Here is a 7917-nt window from a genome sequence, read left to right as displayed (position 1 = left end):
GTGCTGGTTGCCGTTGGCGATGAAACTGACGGCCGGCCCAACGCCCATGCACTGCTCGTTGAAAAGGGGCGACAACTGGAGGACGTTGATGTCGTTGTTCGACCCGAATACTCCAAAATACGCATGTCAAATCCACAGCCGGTAGTCAGCTACCGCTTCAAGGATCATCGTAGGATTCTTGCCCTTGAAACCTGTAGTGTACACCCCTTTCTAGGCGGTGGGGCAGTTCTTCCACTCCCAATGCATACAATCTATGCTGCCCAACATTCCCAGAAACCCGTGCTGACTCCCGTGCATATCCATCCAAGCCTGACAATCTTTGGGGGTAGGCTTCCGAAGATACCTATCCCGAATATCTCCTTAACGTACTCACAAAAATACTGCAGACATTCGCGGGCAGTCGTCTCACCGATGTGGAGGTACTCATCAAACATGTCGGCCGCACCTCAGTATGCCAACTGCCTGATTGCGGCAGTGCACTTCGGTATTGGCGTGTGGTCGGGTTTACCAACCGCATCCTCCCTCATCCTGAAATACTCGTATCGACGCTCTAAATCGCCCACGATACGCAGAAATAGCGGATGATGCATCCTAAAACGTCGCCGGAACATGTTCTCCCCAAACCGCTGCTTCGGAGCGAAGTAGTCCTTATACAACCGACGGTGTGCAGCGATGTGGTCCCGGGGTACTATAGCTCGATGATGGATGGGTCGAGGTACCCCCGACTACTGTTGCTGCTGCAAGGCCGCTTGTATCAGGCGATTTATCTCCCTGGACGTAACGGCCCGCAACTCTTCTTTAATTCGCCGGCGTACGTCATCCGCACCCCCACCACTACCACCCGCACCACTACCACTACCACTAGCCATTTTGGATATACTAAATGAAACGTAGAGAGAGAGAGAGAGAGAGAGAGAGAGAGGAATTCGTTAAAACAAGTGGTGCGAATGAAATGAAGTTCAACGAGCAGTATATATAGAGTTTTTTTTTAAATTGAAAATCAGGACGTCCGTCGGGAACTCACAATGGCGGACGTTACAACAGACATCCCGATGGGCGTCGTCGGAAATCCGTGGAACTCCGGTGTCCGCAAGCGACGTCCGCGTCCGCCGGTCGCTCGCCTAGTGGCGGACGTCCGGCACGCAGGTTCAACGTCCGTCGGTGCGGATGCTGCTCTTAGTAGTTTATTCAAAAAGAAAAGATTCTTTGTCATAATGTTGCTACTAAGAATTGTATGGCATAGTATAAGGCAGTTATTTGCACCCCACCTTGTGATGGATACATAATGTGACAGCGCAGTTATTATATTTATGTGATTGTTATGTTGCGATGTGAATACATACTAAGATTTGTTAAACAGCAATCGGATTGCAATAAATATGAGGATTTTCCTTTATTTGGACATCACAGCTGTAAAGAGGGTGGTCACAGCATACTGCTTTATTGATGGAGACGCCATCCCTTGTATTTGTAGGGGCCTTTTCTACTTAATCATATACAACGACCAACATTATCTACATTTTTTTCACATTCTACTATCGATCTTTTATAATTTCCATTTTGTTTCCTTCCCAGCAATAATATTTTTTTGCATTCTTGTGTTTATATCCTACTGGATTTTGCATACATTATATATGATGGCCAGTCCACTCAATTCACACTCAATTCACACTCTATTCACAATCTATATAGAATTATAGCGGACATTAATAGTAAAATTATGCCTCAATGAACCTTATACAGTGATAATTTGTCCTTAATGGAATAAATGATGAGAGTTACTGAGGAATATTTTGGTACTATTAAACTCTAAAATGTTATTTAAAAAAATTATTACATTTGTATCCGTCTCACTCTAAGTGGTATATTTTTCTTTTTAGGATTCACAATTTAAATGACTCATTTCTAAATGTAGGAAATTATTTAACATCATACATTCAATAATACATAATTGAATATAAATAAAGCAAGATCTTCGAACATCATGTATTTCACGTATTAACCATAAACATGATGGATCGAAAACTTACCTTAACGATCCATAGCGGAAGCGATTGGGGAAGACGGAGAGAACTTCCTCAGACTTTCTTTGGCTTAGCGGCGCAACTCCAACTCCAAGGATTTGTTTCTCTCTCTTTCCCTCGTTTATGTGTTCTCTGTAATGTATGTGTTTTGATGGGATCACTACACTTGTATTTATAGGCAGAGAGAGGACAAACCCTAATCTTAAAACATTAAAGCCCTTTCCATCAAAGTGGTTATTTAATTAGGACGTTTCTTTTTGACCAAGTAATACCAAAATCATATTAAATAATTGAACATAATAATTTGATTTGATTTTGTTAGCCAATAATATATCAAACCATAATTATATATATGCGTCCATTTCTTCCCTTAATAATCACGGGAATAAAATACTATTCCTTTCACTTAATGACTATAATCAAACGCATACATAAATTAATAATTATGTTAATATATTCTCCATTTTCCTTATTAGTATAGGAACATATATTTAGTCAAACTTAATGACTAATTAGGAAACGTCCTACTTAAATCAATATATTCAATTGATAGCTAATTAATTACAGAAAAATGTGTCTAATACCAAGTTAATGCATTACATCAAAAATCCAATTCTATTTAGGATTCTATCACATGTCACATATGTGAGAACAAAAAACTTACATTCTTCCACTTGGCGAACATGTGGGACACAAAGTTTTCGATTCTCCCACTTGTCACACGTGACAGAGCCACAGTAAAATAGACATAATAAACATAAGGCGCGCATAATATTGGACTTTATAAATACTTTCATCATTGGCAAACATAAGTATTATATTAGAGAAACTACTAATGCGGGTCATGGCGGGCGTATATCATTTAATCGACATAGTTTCTTCCATGTACCACATCACCAATAACCGCACTAATATAATCTATAAGTGACACAACGTCCATAATTGTCTTATTTCAAGACTTCTAGCATTAATACTAAAAATATATATATGCATATCAATAATAAGTTTATGCAGGAAAAATAGAAACAACTTTATTGAATTCAAAATATCCATAATTTAAGTGTCTGAACCAACATGGAAACATAAAGATTAGACGTTTCCATACTCAAGACCCATTCTGTTAACTTATTCCATAAATGTCTTTGGCGGTAACGCCTTAGTCAATGGATAAGCTAATATAAGTTGTGTGCTTATATATTTTATAGATATTCTTTGTTCCCAAAACTTCATCTTTCACGACAAGAAACTTTAATTCCATATGTTTAACTCCTTTGAATACTTGTCATTCTTACATAAAGATACAATTGCACTATTATCACAATACAATTTCAAGGACGTGGATATTGAGGAAACAATACCAAGGCCTGAAATAAAATTTTGCAATCACTAATTCTTCAAAGCAAGCCATATATTCAGCTTTAATGGTGGATGTTGAATTAGAACTTTGCTTTACACTTTTCCATGATATGGCTCTTCCGGACATAAGAAAAATGTAACCAAAAGTTGATTTTCTAAAGTCAAAACATAAATCATAATCTGAATCGAAATATCTAATCACTTCTAATTGATCATATTTCCTAACTGTAAGCATATAATCTTTTGCCCCCTTTAAGTATCTCATTATCATCTTTGCGGCTCTCCAATGTTTAATGTCAGGGTTACTTTGGTAACGACCTAGCATTTCGAGCACAAAGCTAATGTCTGATAGTACAAACTTGAGCATACATACAACTTCCCACAATAGATGCATAAGGAATATTTTCCATCTCTTTAGGTTCTAATTCAGGTTTTGGACATTGATTCAAACTGAATTTGTCACTTTATGAATTGGAACAACACTTGGAGAACATGCACTCATGCCATATCTCTCTAAAAGATTCGATCTATGTAGCTTTTATGAGACAATCCAAAAGTCCACGTGATTGATCACAAGATATTTCTATCCTATGACGTAAGATGTCTCGCATATATCTTTTATGTTGGAATTTTTAGAGAGATAATTTTAGTGTCATGTAGTAATCCAATGTCACTACTAGCAAGCAATATATCATCAACATACAGAACCAAAAATATGAACTTGCTCCCACTAACCTTGAGGTATATGCACCGATCAACGGTGTTTTCTTCAAAACCAAAAGCAGTAATAGTGTCATGGAATTTAAAATACCATCGTCGAGAAGTCTGTTTCAGTCCATAAATTGATATCTTAAGTTTGCAGACTAAATTTCCATTCCCTTTCTTAATGAAGTCTTCAGGTTGTTTCATGTAGACTTCTTCTTACAAATCGTCATTTAGAAAAGCAGTTTTTCACATCCATTTGATGTAGTTCCAAGTCGAAATGGGCTACAAGTGCCAAAATGATTCTAAGTGATTTCTTCTTTGGTACATTAGTGAAAGTCTCTTTATAATCAATGCTATCTTTCTGAGTATAACCTTTGGAAACAAGTCTGGCTTTAAATCGTTCGATTAAACCATTCATGTCGAATTTGGTCTCGAAGACCCATTTACACCTAATACATTTGTGTCTATCAGGTAATTCGACAAGGTTCCAAACTTTATTATAATCCATAGATTTTAACTCTTCTATCATGGCATCAATCCATTTATTAGAATTATTACGCTTAATGGCTAGTGAAAATGAAACTGGATCGTTATGCATACATATATCGCATTTAGATTCTTCGAATATATCACATAGTCATCAGAAATGGCCAACCTTCATTTTCATAGAAAACGCCTTAATGGCACTTCTGTAGATGCTTCTTCCACACATATGTTCAATGACTTTGGCATCATCATTAAGTGGTTGGTCATTTAAATATTGTTAGGTTGTTCAACAATATTTGGCACACTTAATTCTTGAGAAAATGAGGGAAGAAGGTTATACCCTTATTTCATTAATGACCGCATTACGAGTGTTAGAACTCCCACTAATCTCACCATTCTCAAAGAATCATATATTTCCAGTTTCCACAATTCTCATGCTATCATTAAGACAATAAAACCTATACCCTTTAGATTTTTGTAGTAACCCATAAAATAACCACTAATGGTCTAAAATCCATTTTTCTTTTCTTGCGAAGAGTATACTCTAGTTTCCGCTGGACAACCCCAAACATGAAGGTGTTGCAAACTGGGTTTTCTACCTGTCCAAAGTTCATAAGAAAGTCTTTGGTACAACCTTACTAAAATCTCCGTTTAATACATAAATAGCGGTTCTAAGAGCATAAACAACGTTATGGGTAAGGTAGAATTATCATACTTCTAACCATTTCCATGAGAGTTCGGTTTCGTCTCTCAGCAACATCATTCTGCTGAGGCGTACTTGGCATAGTATATTAAGCATAAATGCCATGCTTTTCTAAGTATTTGGCAAAAGGTTCATGTAATTGACTTATTTTAGTAGTACAACCATAAAATTCACCACCTCTATCAGATCGAATAATTTTCACCTTTCTATTTATTTGCCTATCAACCTCAGTCATAAAATGTTCAACTGTGCCTGAGATTTTTCTTGCAATAAATAAATCCATAACGCGAAAAAATCGTCAATAAAGGTGATAAAATATTTTTCTCCACCAAAAGTCGAAACACCAAAAGGTCTGCAAATATCTGTATGTATAAATTTAAGGAGCTCATTGCTTCATGTGGCATTTATAGTATTGTGTTTGGTTTGTTTACATTTAATGCAATCCTCACAAACGGTAATGCTTGTAAAGTCTAAATTCGAATGAATATTATCCTTTATAAGCCTCTTAATTCTTTCACTAGAAATATGATCCAGTTCCTTTATGCCATAAGAATGATAAATTCGAATGAATATTATCCTTTAGATGCTCCTTCGGTTGCAATGTGAGCATGAGATGCACGCTCAAAGAAGTTAGTTCCATTAAGTTGGGGAACGATTGAGGTAAACATACTAGTAGAAAAAAAATATGTTTTTACATTATAGGAGCAATTAAGAGATGAATGCTCACATATAAAAGCTTTGAATAATAACACGAACATTAATTTGAAAACCCATATCATGAGGCAATTATGAAAACTCATTTGGGTAGTCTTCATACAATAATAAAAAAATCATGCTTTTAATATCCATATCTTAGTTCGACAATTGAGTAATAATAAATTAGCGTTACCTTTGGGTAATCGACACCAATTTAAATTATTAACTCCATTAGTGTTCATTATGTCGCAAAGACTATTTCCTTTGTGAATCTAGACCTTTTATGACAAACAAACTATTTAGATAATGAATAGCCACAACAAGCATGATGATTAATTGCATACATAGATTTTCATATTAACTTGATTATAAACTCTTCTTATTTTACCTCACTTTGGTGATTGTAAAATAAACATTATATAATCAATAATGTATAATGATTAATTGTTTAAGCAGATTTTCACTTAATTTGATTATAACCTTCTACTCCCTCTGTCCCGCACTACTCGCACGTTTTATTTTCGGCACGGAGATTAAGGAATGAGTGTATAGCAAAGTCAAATATTACGGCTGTAGGTGAAATTTTTTACTAAAAATGAAAATAGTGCAAATAACTTGGGACGCCCAGAAAGGAAATAAGTGCAAGTAGTCCGGGACGGAGGGAGTATTATTTTACCTCACTTTGGTGATTGTAAAATAAACATAATATAATCATAAATGTATAGTGATTAATTGCTTAAACAAATTTTCATATGAATTTAATTATAGACTTTACTTATTTTGCCTCACTTTGGTGATTGCAAAACAAACATAATATAATCATGATTGTATACATTAAAACATAAATTGAATTATGTAATCATTTATTCCACCGTCTCGATAGATTCATAATCATGAAACATTTAATTGAAATCTCAATTCACCCATACATACATACAAACTCAATTTATATACAGTATATAAGTAGTCTATATACCCAAATTAATTCCATATACATAAATAGAATCAATTTGGAGACAATATATTTCAAACATGGAAATCATTAATTCTGGGTAGAGAGCATACAAACATGAATTGACAATTCATCAATTAAAAATATTCATAATCAAAACTATGGAAACAAGATGACGATTTATGGAATTAAATATAACATATTCCAAAGCATATCTCAATTCAATTCAATTCAATTCAATTCAATTCAATAGCAATTCTTAAAAATATGTGCACAATTATGTATACAAAATAAATTTATTAAAACATAAATTGAATCATGTAATCCTTCATTCCATAAAATATATGCATAAATATGGAAACTACAGATTTTTTCGAAACAAGTCTTGAAACAAATCTCAATAAAATACGGAGTATCAATTAATTCCGTTCTATACATATACAATAATAACAGAATGAAATATTCCATATTCATACGCAATCAATTCATTGACTTCTCAAGCAAAAGAACGACGGCTATACTATATACGAACTCACGTGAATTCACCATATTCAAAACCAACTTAAATTAATTCAATCCACTAATTATCCCAACTACACACGTTCACGATTCATCAAATTTGAAGTCATAGTAATATGCTTGAAACATGTTTTAAAAAACAGCCGATTAATACATAAAGTATAGTTTGATAAGTTTCTGTGGTTACTCTTATATATATTCATAAAACTCGTAACATACAATTCAACAAATTTGAATTCATAATGTATTTGACCATATTAAAACAATCGATTCAATTAACAGTCATTTATCAAAAAAATACATTCAAACAATATGGTTTTCAATAATACGAAAATACATGAGTTCTCAACCATGCTCTGATACCACATGTAAGAAATTATTTAACATCATATATTCAATAATACATAATTGAATATAAATAAAGCAAGATCTTCGAACCTCATGTATTTCACGTATTAACCATACACATGATGGAT

Source organism: Salvia splendens, chromosome 8, assembly GCF_004379255.2.
Source record: "Salvia splendens isolate huo1 chromosome 8, SspV2, whole genome shotgun sequence".
Lineage (NCBI taxonomy): Eukaryota > Viridiplantae > Streptophyta > Magnoliopsida > Lamiales > Lamiaceae > Salvia > Salvia splendens.
The sequence above is the reverse complement of the archived record's forward strand: the minus strand, read 5'-3'. Positions refer to the sequence as shown.